Source organism: Procambarus clarkii, chromosome 60 (genome assembly GCF_040958095.1).
Source record: "Procambarus clarkii isolate CNS0578487 chromosome 60, FALCON_Pclarkii_2.0, whole genome shotgun sequence".
In the NCBI taxonomy this organism is placed as follows: domain Eukaryota; kingdom Metazoa; phylum Arthropoda; class Malacostraca; order Decapoda; family Cambaridae; genus Procambarus; species Procambarus clarkii.
The window spans coordinates 14,906,133-14,921,270 of record NC_091209.1 but is presented as its reverse complement, the minus strand read 5'-3'; the positions used below and the strand labels follow the sequence as shown (position 1 = coordinate 14,921,270).

At 41.5% G+C, this 15,138-nt stretch overlaps 1 long non-coding RNA gene across 1 annotated transcript in view; it reads right to left on the bottom strand.

The window, feature by feature from the left end:
- The window catches only part of LOC138353979 (uncharacterized), a 44,232-nt gene that overhangs the window by 3,471 nt on the left and 25,623 nt on the right, over window positions 1-15,138 (bottom strand). The window contains exon 2 of the long non-coding RNA XR_011223352.1: window positions 1,800-1,900. This is a non-coding gene — a long non-coding RNA (uncharacterized lncRNA). The remainder of the gene's footprint in view (window positions 1-1,799; window positions 1,901-15,138) is intronic.

The window sequence follows — 15,138 nt, the reverse complement described above, 5'->3', positions numbered from 1 at the left end:
GTTGAGGGCCACAGGGCTAACAACACCACAAAGCAGGCATGACAGGGCGGACTTCATAGAAACCTTTAAAATACTAAACAATTTGGAGAATGTCGATCAGGACAATGTCTTCAAAAGGTCAGATGTTACACGAAGAATTAAGGAGCAACGGGTTCACACTCAACAAGGCAGAATGCTTTTTCACCCACAGGGTTGTAAACCAGTGGAACCGCCTACCCGCCGAAGCAGTAAACGCCGAACCTCTGCTGGATTTTAAAATAAAGCTGGAAAAGATCATCAAGACAAATGGGGGGACCTTTGACAAGCCGCGGGCTTACTGCCCTCATCGAGGCCACTAGTGTTAGTGGCCCTCAGGTAAATTCAGTTCCCGGAGGGGTGTCCCCGCTCCTTCCTGTTGGGAAGTTGTTCATCTAATGTAGTATCATACTATCATGCAAGAGGAGCCACACATCTATGGTTCATCCAATATTATCAGCAGACTTCTAGATGTTACTACTGCTCGGCTTAGACTCGGTTACCAGTATCTCTGGGAAATTTCATTATCTGCTGATGTAGACCTGACCAAATGTAAACTGTGTATCAAGATTGTAACTTGCTTAGCTTAATGAATTGTGGGGTTCAGTCCCTGAGCCCATTATGTGCCTCTGTAACCCTTTCCAATACAGATCTCAAGATAACCACCCACAAGATGGGTATGGGGTGCATAATAAATGAACTAAACTAAACTATTGCAGTATCTGTACATTGGCCTGTCGCATGTCACTGAACTTAGTTGTTAACTATTAACTTGATGAAATAATATTACCTTATAAGCGAGAATAATTCTGAATACACAGTGATAAAATTGACGAATGCGGCTTTGGGTCAGGCGGCGGTGTAGGCGCGCCTGGCCTGAGGACAGGCAACTGTAAATGCTTCGCACTCCACATACTTCAAGTGCAAATAATTGCCAACAGAACCTAAATACCGAACCTACTATACGCCTAATTAATTATAGAATATAAAATTACTTTATACACGATAAAAACTATTTTTTTATACACAGTACATGAAAGTCGATAATAAATGGTCATCACGTCTCCGTGGTGTAGTGGTAAGACACTCGCCTGGCGTTCCGCGAGCGCTTTGCCATGGGTTCGTATCCAGGCCGGGGAGGATTTACTGGGCGCAAATCCTTAACTGTAGCCTCTGTTTAACTCAACAGTAAAATGTGTTCTTGGTTGTAACAACGATTCTTCGCGGCGGGGATCGTATTCCAGGGACCTGCCCGAAACGCTACGCGTACTAGTAGTGGCTGTACAAGAATGTAACAACTCTTGTATAAATCTCAAAAAAAAAAAAAAAAAAAAAAAAAAAAAAAAAAAAAAAAAAATAATAATGTCTTTGGATGTGGGGGAGACGACCGCCGCGTTAACGAGCCTAGCCTGACGACGGGGTAGTTTAACAATGGGGAAGTGTATTCTACATAATATCCTACCCATATAATGTTGGCAAATCATGATCCTCAAAATCTTCCACAATATCCGAGAGAGGACAGACTATTGAGCATTAGTGGAATACAAACATTTGAATACTGCAGAACCCGGATGAAAAAAAAATACGGAAACAATGACCTTCGAGACATTACAAAACTCAATGTTATAATAGCAGCAAATGTATAATGCATTAATCATTGTAGGTGGAGGTAGACTATATATTCATGCGTACCTCCAAACTGCTCAGATATAGTAAAAAAAAAAAAAAAAAAAAAAAAAAAAAAAAAAAAAAAAAAAAAAAAAAAAAAAAATTATCAGCCTTACCTACACGGGAGCGACGCACCTCACGCCCCCGCTACTTCTTGAAGACTGACCAGGTCGCAGTGGATGCCCCGTAGCGTCCAACCGACCCAGGGACCCCCTGCCTAAAATTATTTGAAAGCCATATTGAAATTCCTAGCGTATAGCGCCAGGAATGTGTAAATTAATATTCATATGCATTATAGGCCTTTCTAAAGAAATTTATCGATCTGAATATCATATATTGTCTAACAAACCAATTATTTAAGTTAAGATTTTAATTATGCCAGATACAAGTATCATCGAGGCACATAATCGGTTCAGGAACTGGGGCCAGATTCACGAAAGCACTTACGCAAGCACTTACGAACGTGTACATCTTTCCTCAATCTTTGACGGCTTTGGATACATTTATTAAACAGTTTGCAAGCATGAAAACTTGCCAATCAACTGTTGTTATTGTTATAAACAGCCTCCTGGTGCTTCGGAGCTCATTAATTGTTTAATAATTGGAAACAAAGCCGCCAAAGATTGAGAAAAGATGTACAGGTTCGTAAGTGCTTGCGTAACTTCTTCGTGAATCTGGCCCCGGTCGTTAAGTCTCATCGTACACAAGAAGATTCGTCGGCGGATTTTTGTTTATTTTTTTATGTATATATAAAAAAAAGAGTTTTTAAATTCTTGTAAAGCCACTAGCACGCATAGCGTTTCGGGCAGGTCCTTAATCCTATTTTTTTCCCCGGAATACGACCCGCCAAATCGTTTAACAACCTATTCACTGCTGGGTGAACAGTTAAGGATTGGCGCCCGGTCAATCCTTCCCGGCCAGGATACGAACCCAGGTCAAAGGGCTGGCGAATAGCCGGGCGCGTGCTTTACCACTGCGCCACAGAGACTTCCGTGGCGTAGTGGAATTATGAATTTTGAAACCTGACTAACATAGCTCAACCCAACCTAACGTAACCCAAATCAAACCAATCTAATTCAACCGAGCCCAATGCAGCCTAACCTTAATAACATAGCCTAATAACAGCCTAGCATAACAATACATCCGGATTTAAAACAGAAAATAAGTTTAGCCGAATCGTCTCGTGTCGGAGTGTAACCAGAACCCGACCAGTTGTGTACCTATACTGACCTAGCAAACAAACACCTGCAGACGAGGAGTCTCAATAACGTGGCTGAAATATGTTGACCAAACCACACACTAGAAAGTGAAGGGACGACGACGTTTCGGTCCGTCCTGGACCATTCTCAAGTAGATTATGAGAATGCACAATTGACTTGAGAATGGTCCAGGACGGACCGAAACGTCGTCGTCCCTTCACTTTCTAGTGTGTGGTTTGGTCAACAAATACCTCACCTAACCAGACAAACACCCCCCTTACTCTACCAAGCACACTGAGAGCCGTACCAAAGTAGGGAGGGTCCACAGACGAGAACGTGGTTGTAAGTATAGGTCCACAGACATGGGTCCCAGTGCCCATCATCTGGGTTAGAGGGCAACAGTGCATTGCTTTGCTCAGAGAGTATAATGCTGCTAACACAGCCCTGCCTTCAATAAGCAAACTTTTCAGGATTATTTAATTAGCTAAGATTTACCTGAATTTACCAGTCACTATCTCTCAGTGAGGATAGGAAGCCGACGGCTTGTCAAATGTCCCCTATTTGCCCTGGTGATTTTATCGAACAATGTTTTGGCATTTACGGCTTCGGCGGGTATGCGTTTCCACAACGTTATAATTCTATGGGTGAAAACAAATATTTTCCATCCTTCAGTGTGGCTTGTTGAGCTGGAAACCGTTGTTCCTTGTTGGTCTTACATCTAGCCTTCTGAAGAAATGTTCTGGGTCAATATCTTCCAAATTATTCAGTAATTTAAATGTTTTGCCGAGAGCAGCCCTGTCATATCTGGTCCCTGTGGCATGAAAGTCGACTTAGTTCGGGAAAGATTTTAGTCGCCCGGTGTTGAACTTTCTCCAAAGCAGATATGTCTTTCTGAAGATGAGGTCTCAATGCGTAGATATAATAATCAAGTGGAAGTACACCAGAGATTTATACAGTTGTATAAACTACCTTTTCCTTCGTCAAAATTTCGTTTGACTATTCCAAAGGATTTGGTTTGCTTCTATAACTTGTCGTACAACTATCAGTGATTGGTGGATTCTGACTCCAAGATAATGTTGATGATTTGGTAGTTGTGCATTGTTAAGTCCCACGTGGGTGAAAAAAATCTCCTGTTTTCTGTCCTAAGTTGTGGCTTGTTGAACTTGAAATCGCTGTTCCTTATTTGTGATTGATTGATGAAGATTAAGCTACCCAAGAGGTGGCACGGGCATGAATAGCCCGTAAGTGGATGATTTTTTTTGGAGTGAATGTGATCTTTGGTCGTGAAAGGATATATACTGCGTGTTGTGCTCGTATTTAAATTGTTAGTCTGTGGCTGCTATCGCGGGGTGTTTGTTTGTGTTCCATCTGACCATAAATAATCACCATTGAGTTGCTTAACATCAATAGCCCAAATTAGCCCAACTTGCTTTTAAATTAGCCCAAAAAGTAGCAAGTAGCGAAATTAAAAATTTGGGAGCGCGGGGCTTTCAAAAGTAGCCCAATTCGCTACTTGTAGCCCAATCTGGCAACTCTGCCGCATCGAGCTACAACGCTCTCGCTCCCCGAGTTCAGACACTCGCAATTCCCAATCAAGCCGCCACGCTCTCCCACATAGAGTTCCGCGACTCCCGCCTCACTCAGCTCTCAGCTCTGATCCAAGCTCCATCTAAACGTCTACGGCAATGCCACCAACCGACTACTGTAATCAAGACTACTAAATACATATGAAAACTCACTAAACAATGTGTATCTAATCTACCCAACAACCTAACAGCCCCTTGAGAGACTTGAAGTAGAGGAGGGGGGGGGGGGGGGTAGAAATAGCCTAAGCTACTCTATCCATTTGAGATGTATTTTTTTTATTGTCTCAATAAACATACTTGAACTTGAAGTGAACTTTAATGTTTTTTCGGCAGCTTTATTTCCTTAGTTTCCGAGCTGTTTTCTTTACCGTGTATGTTGTAATAAACTATTCCTATATTTACAGTTGTTTCTCCCTGTGAAGATTATTAAACAATGGTGATTATAAGGGCGCGGAAGTTCAGCCTGGCCAGGGCCGCCAGCAGCCCTTGGGCCCGCCCCGGCAGCACCCAATCTTTAATTTGGCACCTTTGTGGCACCTTTGTGAGACCTTGGTATAAGCCTAACATGTATATATACACTGGCTGCCTGTCCCCCTACACAATGATTTACTATTACCTATTATTTTATCATTTAATTTAAATATTAAATAAAATAATATATTTGATTATTATAGTAAGTACTTAATAATTTAATAATAAGTAGTAAGTACATAAAAATGATTAAACAGTACAGTTTAGTCACAGGAGATTCCTAGATTGGAATTCACTACCAAATTTCGATATATCCAAGTATTTTTAGTGTGAAATGCTGCTATTATATGCATTAATTGTTGTTTTAATAATATTACGCTTAACCACTTGGGCTGGACGGTAGAGCGGCGGTCTCGTTTCTTACAGGTCCGCGTTCAATCCCCGACCGCCGAAGAGGTTGGGCACCATTCCTTCCCCCAGTTCCATCCCAAATCCGTATCCTGATCCCTTCCGAGTGCAATATAGTCGTAATGCCTAGGCGGTTTCGCTTGATAGTTCCCCCACCCCCCTGAATAATATTACGAGAGCAGTATTTACGGGCTATGCATGCCCGTGCCACCTCTTGGGTGGCTTAATCTTCATCAATCGAGAGCAGTACGTCCTAACCAGACGTTATATGATGATATCCTGAACAGTTGATAAATAAAAGTAATTGCGGAACTCCAGTTATCACAATACTTATCATAAATGATATAAAACCTTATCATAAGCCAAGGGATTTGTAGATCAGTGTTTAAAGGGAATTCGGAAGTAATAATAACACAGCTGATGCCATCTGTCGGCAGAAGAGAACACTATCAACTGGCTGGTCAACAGTGGCCATAAGATACAGCTTACGCCATCTTTTGACATCAAATTACACTTATAACAAATTACCCCACAAAATACCACTAGCGCCATCTCTTTTTTTTCCAACGCACTACAAATAGCCAAACAGCAACCCATAAGGTGGGTTGTTGTGCTCGGGTAGGAGGTTCCAAGCTCCGCCCACAGATGGTACACAACAGCCAATCACAGGAAAGGATCAGCTAAAGGCTCCATCCACTTAATAAATCATCTTTATTCAGCACTCCATCCGTGCTTATGACATTCTGCTTCAACTTTAATCTACCTAAAAAGTGAAATGTTAAGTATTTAAAAATATTAATATAGTGATAATTAAATACTGCAGGATGTAACGGGTGTTACAGAAACATGGGCTGGCTACCTGACTTGTGACGTCATCAGTGGGAGTTGCCTCACACAAATAATATCGGCGATACAATGCCTCCGTCCTCTTATTGGTCTACATTATTCAGTTAGATGGAAATTTCTGTCTTGTATAAAACAGAAATTGTTGTTCTTTTGTACAACAACAACAACAACAACACCAAGGTTAATGAGCAAAAGGACGTATTTCTTATTTTGCATTTTATTCATATAAGCGTTGGCATTCCCCGCAACAGCCAATCACAGGAAGGTATTTGTTGGAACCTCTGGCTTCAGCAAAGTTGATTCCTAATGAACTCTAACAATAAATTCGTTTAATAAACGAGTATTTAGGGTCAAGCTACAGATGAACATTATAGGATAACGGTGTTTTAGCTTGCAGCTTCGTTAGACAAAATCCCTGGTCTTAATTTTAAAAATAAAGACTAGAAAGCGTATTTCATTGCTAACTTTTCGAGTAATAAATCCCAGTCTCATATTTTCGAACATTATGCATTGATTTTTTGGCTTAATTTCTTATCATAATCCCTTTTGCAATCTCAACACCATCTGGCTCGTATCTTGAACTATCTTCGTTACTTAGCCTCAAAACCTTACATTTGTCTTACATATCCTCAACAGTAGATAAAAAGAAGTAATTGCAGAATTCTAGTTACCTAATACCAGCATGGTATAAAACCTTATTATAAGCTACCAGACGTATAGATCAGTGTTTAAAGTAATAATAATACATTATTACAAAGTGATAATTAAATATTGCAGGATATAAAAGATGTTATATAAAAATGGGCTGGCTACCTAACTTGTGACATTATTATTTGGGGTTGTCTTGACACAAATAATGATACACTGCTCTGCCCTCTTAATCGAGTAAATTATTCAGTTAGATGGAGATTTCTGGCAGGTGCAAATCAGAAATTGTTGTTCTTTTTCACAACAACCTTGTTGTGCACAATTAAGGACCTATTTCTTAGTCTAAATTTTATTCATAAAAGAGTGTTGGTATTCCCCGCAACAGCCAATCACAGGAAGGTATTTCTGGAAGCTCGGCCTCCTTATGGACTCAACACATCGCTCTAGCTCATGGCTCGCTGTTTCATCTCTTGTATATACAAACTACGACTTTTTTCAATTACTGTTATAATTAATAATATGAGATATAAAAGTTTTTACACAAAATGGGTAAATTCTGCCATTAAATGGACTTTGTCTGGTATAAGTACAAACATACACCAATTTATTACCATTCATCCATTATTAATTTCAAATGTAATGTATACTGTCTAGTTTTTTCCTCTCGCCATTACTTGGTGCAATATTTGAAAGTTGTCTATTTATTTATCGATCTATCTATTATCTTGTAATTATATTTACAAGTTTCTGTGCTTGGAAGAAAACTCTGCATTGAATTGGGACTAATTTATTAAATAATATTATTTAGTATTAATTAATATTTACAATTATTATTAATTTCAAATATTTATAGCTTAGTTACTTTCATGTAACTCGCAATCGTACATTCTTAACATTAATAGCCCAAATTAGCACATCTTGCTTTTAAATTAGCCCAAAAAGTAGCAAGTAGCGAAATTAAAAAATTGGGAGCGCGGGGCTCTCAAAAGTAGCCCAATTCGCTATTTGTAGCCCAATCTGGCAACACTGGCTGGAACCCCGAGTTGCCATCTGGTGGTGAACCAGTGTAACTTATTATAATTACAAGTGGGAACCGGATAGAGTTACCACTGTTTTCTAAGCAGTTTTTTATATTGTTTTGAAGCAGTATACCTCTCTGGTGGTGTATTCTTTTCTTAAATTCATACATTCTTAAACCTATATTATTTGCTGACGATACTACCTTCATCTACTCTCAGACCCCAACCCGCACACACTAAATAATGTTGTATATAACGAATTACAAAAAGTCTACTCATGGATGTCAATCAACAAACTCACACTAAACATAGAAATGACCTACTACATTTTATTTGGTAGTAAATCATCAAACGAAATTCAACTTCAATGTTAACATCGGCAAAAAAAAATGATGGAAAGTTCCTTGGCCTATATACAGACAAGAGACTCAACTTCAGTACCCACATACAACACATAGCCAACAAAGTGGCAAAAATATTATGAACATATATTGTGTTTCCTATTCTGCTCTCCTCTCATTATATTACTCGCTAATTTATCCCTATCTTACATATGTCATCTGTGCATGAACTACTGCTAATTACCTCAAGCTCATCATCAATCAGCAAAAATCTGCTATCAGAGCTATAACAAACTCCGTTTTCAGACAGGGCTGTTTTCAGCCTCCTCTGTTTAAATCCCTAAACATGCTAAACATACATTCACTCCACACATTGTCTTGTGGTATTTACATGTACAAAACATTGTTCTTAAATGCAAATCCTGATCTGAAACTCTTCCTTAACAGATGAAGTAGAACCCATGATCACCACACCACAAACAAATATATCTTTGATATCCCCAGAGCCAAACTAAATATGTGCAAACATTCTATGCAAATAAAGGGACCTAGTCTATGGAACTTACTCCCTGACGAATTAAAAATTTAGCAGTCCCCGTGGCTAAGTGGTAAGACACTCGCCCGGCGTTTCGCGAACGTTTTGGCCTGGTTTCGTATCCTGGCCGGGGAGGAGCGACCGGGCGCCATGCCCTTAACTGTAGCCTCTGTTCACCCAATTGGTCAACCCGTTCTCGCAAATTTAATAAGTCAATATTGACTTATTAAATGTGTGCATAGGTGACATACTTAACATAATAGATACCCTTAAAAAGATTCATAGAAAACACCGACCTTACCTAACCTACTTAGTATGCTAAGATAACCATCTTATTGCTTCGTAATTACAATTATTACCTAACCTATAATAGGTATAGGTTAAGTAATAATTGTAATTACGAAGCAATAAGATGCTTATCTTAAGATACTAACAAGGTTAGGTAAGGTCGGTGTTTTCTATGAATCTTTTTAAGGGTATCTATTATGTTTAGTATATCACCTATGCACGTAGTTAATAAGTCAATATTGACTTTACGAATTTGCGAGAACGGGTTGAATTGGTACCAGGGGCCAGATTCACGAAAGCACTTACGCAAACACCTACGAACCTGTACATCTTTTCTCAATCTTTGGCGGCTTTGTTTACAATTATTAAACGGTTAATGAGCTCCGAAGCACCAGGAGGCTGTTTATAACAATAACAACAGTTGATTGGCAAGTTTTCATGCTTGTAAACTGTTTAATAAATGTAACCAAAGCCGTCAAAGATTGAGGAAAGATGTACACGTTCGTAAGTGTTTGCGTAAGTTCTTTCGTGAATCTGGTACCTGGTTGTTAAACGATGTGGAGGGTCGTATTCCGGGGAAAATTAGGATTAAGGACCTGCCCGAAACTCTATGTTAGTGGCTTTGCAAGAATGTAAAAGAACAATGTACATGATGGGTTTGTGCAGAGGTCCCTCCAAGTGGGCACTAGCCAAGACTGGGTGCTGCCAGGGCGGCCCCAGGCGCGCTGGGATCTCAGGCAAACTCAACTTCGCCGCCCTTACAAGTCAATTGTTTTTAAATCTTCACAAGGAAGAACAGAGGTAAACGTAGGAATAGGTGTTTACACCTCTTCAAGCTAAAAAACAGTTCGGAAAGTAAGGAAATAAAACTGTCGAATTTTTTTTTGAAAGTTCAGTCATGGAAATAGAGTGATAGACTGTTGGAACAAGTGAGAAGGTGATGAGTCACAATAACGTGGCTGAAGTATGTTGACCAGACCACACACTAGAAATTGAAGGGACGACGACGTTTCGGTCCGTCCTGGACCATTCTCAAGTCGATTGTGTTCGACTTGACTTGACAATCGACTTGAGAATGGTCCAGGACGGACCGAAACGTCGTCGTCCCTTCAATTTCTAGTGTGTGGTCTGGTCAACAAGTGAGAAGGTGGTGGAGGCCAAAACTGTCAGTAGCTTGAAAGTGTTCTACGACAAAGAGTGCTGGGAAGACGGGACACCACGAGCGTGGCTCTCATCCTGTAACTACACTTTAGTAATTACCATCCACACGACGTGGCGCCCCGGCCAACCGCCCGAGTTACCGGTATTTTAAGCCGATCCAGATCCGTGCTGCTGTGATCTGCCGGACTTATATTCCTGTCTACCTGTCCCTGTTTCCGCCTCCCTCCAGGCTGCTCGTAATTTGGTTGATGGGAAACTGCCCTACGCCCACTCATCAACCCCTCACGCCCACCTACCCCCTCGCGCCCGAGGGAGTGAAGGAGGCGGGAAGGTGGAGGGGGCTTGCCCGCGCCTCCATCTTCCCGCTCTCAAAATCCCAATGTTAGTATTTCTTTGTAGTTTCCGGTTGGCTGCCTGGGCCTGCACGTCGGGTTTGCTCGTGTCCTAAAGTGATCACTATTGTCTCCCCTCACTCTCCCTCTCCTCTCCCCTCACTCTCCCTCTCCTCTCCCCTCACTCTCCCTCTCCTTACCTCCCTCCCTCATCCATCCGACTCCGCCTTCTCCAAAACAAAAAGCATTAACAAAACTCACTCATATGTAAAATTGTCTCCGTGGGACCTGTTGATTTGTTGATGTTATTATTGTTCTCGTTATTATTATTATTATTATTATTATTATTATTATTATTACTACTACTTCTATTTCTACTATTTTTCCCTTGATTGTTTCAAGCGTATGATGGACACACACACACACACACACACACATATATATATATATATATATATATATATATATATATATATATATATATATATATATATATATATATATATATATATATATATATATATATATATATATATATATATATATATATGTCGTACCTAGTAGCCAGAACTCACTTTTCAGCCAACTATTCAGGGCCCGATTTGCCTAATAAGCCAAGTTTTCCTGAATTAATATATTTACTATAATTTTTTTCTTATGAAATGATAAAGCAACCCTTTTCTCTATGTATGAGGTCAATTTTTTTTTATTGGAGTTAAAATTAACGTAGATATATGACCGAACCTAACCAACCCTACCTAACCTAACCTAACCTATATTTATAGGTAAGGTTAGGTTAGGTAGCCAAAAAAAGCTAGGTTAGGTTAGGTTAGGTAGGTTAGGTAGACGAAAAAACATTAATTCATGAAAACTTGGCTTATTAGGCAAATCGGGCCTTGAATAGTAGGCTGAGAAGTGCGTTCTGGCTATTAGGTACGACATATATATATATATATATATATATATATATATATATATATATATATATATATATATATATATATATATATATATATATATATATATATATAGCGGGTCTTCGCGGGCTATACTCAGTTGTTTTCCTCGATCTCACAGAGGGGTCTCCGCTGCCCTTCCCCAACCCCACGTTTTCTTTGTTTCCTGCGTGAAGTCTTGTGTCAGTTCAAGTATGTTTATTGAGACAAGAAAGAACTACATCTGAAAGGGATAGAGTAGCTTAGGCTATTTCTACCCCGTTCTTGTGTCAGAAAGTTTCTTTCTGCAACTTGAACCAGCTTCTCCTCCCCCGACCCTGGTTATAAATACGAGCTGTTGCATTAATTAGCAACCCAATGACAGCAATTGCAAGCCTGGGTTTCAATGTAGTAAATACAGTATGTAATTACCTATCGAGCCAAGAGCCAAATATTCTTTATGTATACAACATATGAATTTAATTATTAATTATAAGGCGAGAGCTATAGACCGAGGCATGTGAATAGAGTCAGACACGTCAACAATGTTTCTGGGAGAGAAGATTGGAGTGGGAGACGTCAACAGTTGGCTGCTCCCAATAACTGCCTGAGTCAACTCATTATTACCACCATAATTAGAATCCAATCCCAGTAATATTTTCACTAACTCCTCCTCCTCCTCCTCCTCCTCCTCGCTTAATACGGCACAGGACGGCTTGAGAGGCACGCCAGGCTGCCAGGGAGAAGATAATTTAGAACCTGTTTAGCATTCAGTTTGGGCAACGGGGACCCCATCCAGCGGTGATTTGTATGAAACATGATCAAAAGATCCTCTCCTGGATGTCTGTGTTGGAGGTTTTAAAATGGTAAGACAGGTCGGAGTGGTATAGAAAATCCTCATCAAACGTTGGTTGATAAGAGTGGCATCCGCCTCCCAGTTTGTATGATGTTAGCGCTCATTACAAAATTGTCTCCTCACACTCGAATGCTTCCCTATGGCCGCGTTCGCTTGTGATTAAGAGGGTGGAACGCTTCTTTTTTTTTTAACCTCGCGCGCTCTCTCTCTCTCTTTCTCATACCCGCTACGGAATGGATATTGTCGAGGTCGTATGCCAATAGTGGCTTTTGTTTCCGGAACCTCGCCCTTCTTGCTATAGATTAATGGGGTTGCTTTTTGTTTCATCAAGTTGTGTTGGCTGGCTGACGGCGCCTACCTTCTGGCCCAGCATCGCCATCTGCCCACCGACCCCCCCCCCACGCCCCCCACCGACCCCCCCTGGTATACTCTTTGGCAAAGTAAACTTGCTACACACCTCTCAACATCGAGGTTTGATAATCCGTAGAGTTTACATTGTAAATCAAGTAGATTTGTCAGGGAAAAAACATACATCATACTGTAACGTATAACCTGTATTTTGAGGGCGTACCGCAGTGGTCTTCCGTGTTCCATCCACGGGCGTGACAGAGACAGTTGGGCACCTTTCCTTTCAGCTGATACACCTGTTCACTAGCAGTAAAACAGGAAATTCCCTGTTGCATTCACAGGAAATTCTTAAGGGTTGCATTCTGGAGGAGAGTCAGTTGTTGGTACAGATGGCTGACACAACCCTGAGAAATGTTAGTATCCTTTCAGGTCATTGCCACTCTACCTGTAGCCCCAGACAACCTCTGGTTTGTAACCAACATACTGAGGTGTTATCTGCGTTTATACAGCTAAATAATAGACTCTACAGGGTGCAGCGTCCTACACTATGTGAAGGATTACATAGATTTATGTATGCAAGAGGTGTGTGATGTCTAGTAACATCACACAGTTACCAAGTGTTGAACAGCAAGTAACCAGTCTACGACGTGTGACCGCCATATTTGACAAAATTCATGTTCAGAAGACGCCGGAGCCGCCACATCCACCCACTGTGGGGACGGAGCCTCCACATCCACCCACTGTGGGGACGGAGCCTCCACATCCACCCACTGTGGAGACGGAGCCTCCACATCCACCCACTGTGGGGACGGAGCCTCCACATCCACCCACTGTGGAGACGGAGCCTCCACATCCACCCACTGTGGAGACGGAGCCTCCACATCCACCCACTGTGGGGACGGAGCCTCCACATCCTACGGGATGTGGAGGCAGTATTCAACTACTAAAACACTCTAGACTCACAAATAGTAATTAATCAGCGGTTCATTTACACCGGAGTGCTGCCTAGACTTGACCGACCAAGCCAGGTTGAGAAGCACTCCTTCAAGGGGGCCATGTATGCCTTAAGGAGTCGGAATGCGTGGCCCCGTGAAGGGCAAGTGTTCTATCCAGGCCTGGACCGATGGAGTGTCACTTGACAAGGCTCTACGATCTTGACCGAGGGCCTACTTGAATAAAACTGCTGACCGCGGCCTTTATATAAGTAGTTCCAGTTCTTTTATCTGAGTTTACCTGAGAGCTACTAACACTAGTGGCCTCGACGAGGACAGGAAGCCGGCAGCTTGTCGAAGGTTAAACCCATTTGCCGTGATGATCTTTTCCAGCTGTACTGTACAAGTTAACAGTTTGGGCATTTACGACTTCGGCGGGTAGGCGGTTCCATGGGTTTATAACCCTATGGGTGAAAAGTATCTCCTGTTCTCACTCCCACATTGTGGCTTGGTGAGCTTGAACCCGCTGCTCCTTGTTTGTGTTACATCTGACCTTTTGAAGAAATTGTCCGGATCAGCATCCTCCAAATTGTTCAGTATTTTACAAGTTTCAATATTGACCGACGTGTCCTGCCTGGTGTGTAGTGCTGTTAGCCGTGTGGACCTCAACCGTTCCTGATACGTCAGGTGACTCAGTTCTGGAATGATTTCATTCCAGAACTGCCCGAAACGCTTTGCGTAATAGTGGCTTTAGGCATTGTATGTACTAGCTCTATCTATAAATCCATCAACTTTTGTATCTTACCTTGTATGTACGTACCTTACCTGAATAAAAATTTATTATTATTATTATTATTATTATTATTATTATTATTATTATTATTATTATTATTATTATTATTATTATTATTATTATTATTATTATTATTATTACTATTATTTCCGTTGTCCGGTGTTGAACTCTCTCCAGGGGAGCCATATCCCCCTGAAAATGGACTCCATGTTTGGACACAGCAGTCCGCCTGGCCGCGCACTACTGATTCACACACTTGAATCACCACCTTGCGTTCTTATATTACCTGATGTACATCATACACACTACATGTATATGTATACATCCATACAGAAATCATATGTATCTTTCACTAATTACTGAAACACTTAATGACCACTTTGAAATGGGGCCAACCCTTCCCACCATCCCTGGGAGTGTACCACTGTACCACTGTGGTGCACCAGTCCTGGGAGTGTACCACTGTACCCACTGACAATGCAGGGTGACAAGGGGAGCCAGAGTGGGCGTGAATGGGCGGGTGTGGGTGAAGAGCGTAACTTGGCTCTTTGTTGACTCAATGTCTGGCTGGCTGTCGGTAGCGACGGGCGGCGTAAGGCGCGCCTCACGGTCTGGTGGGCGGGCGGGCGGGCGGGGGCGGGCGGCGGGTTGGGACAGTATGATGGGGTGACAGACGTACAGTTGGCAGGTTCCTTGGGCAGTAGGATGGGCGGCACGAGGAGCGTGAGTCAGAATATGCTGAAGGACGGCATATAAT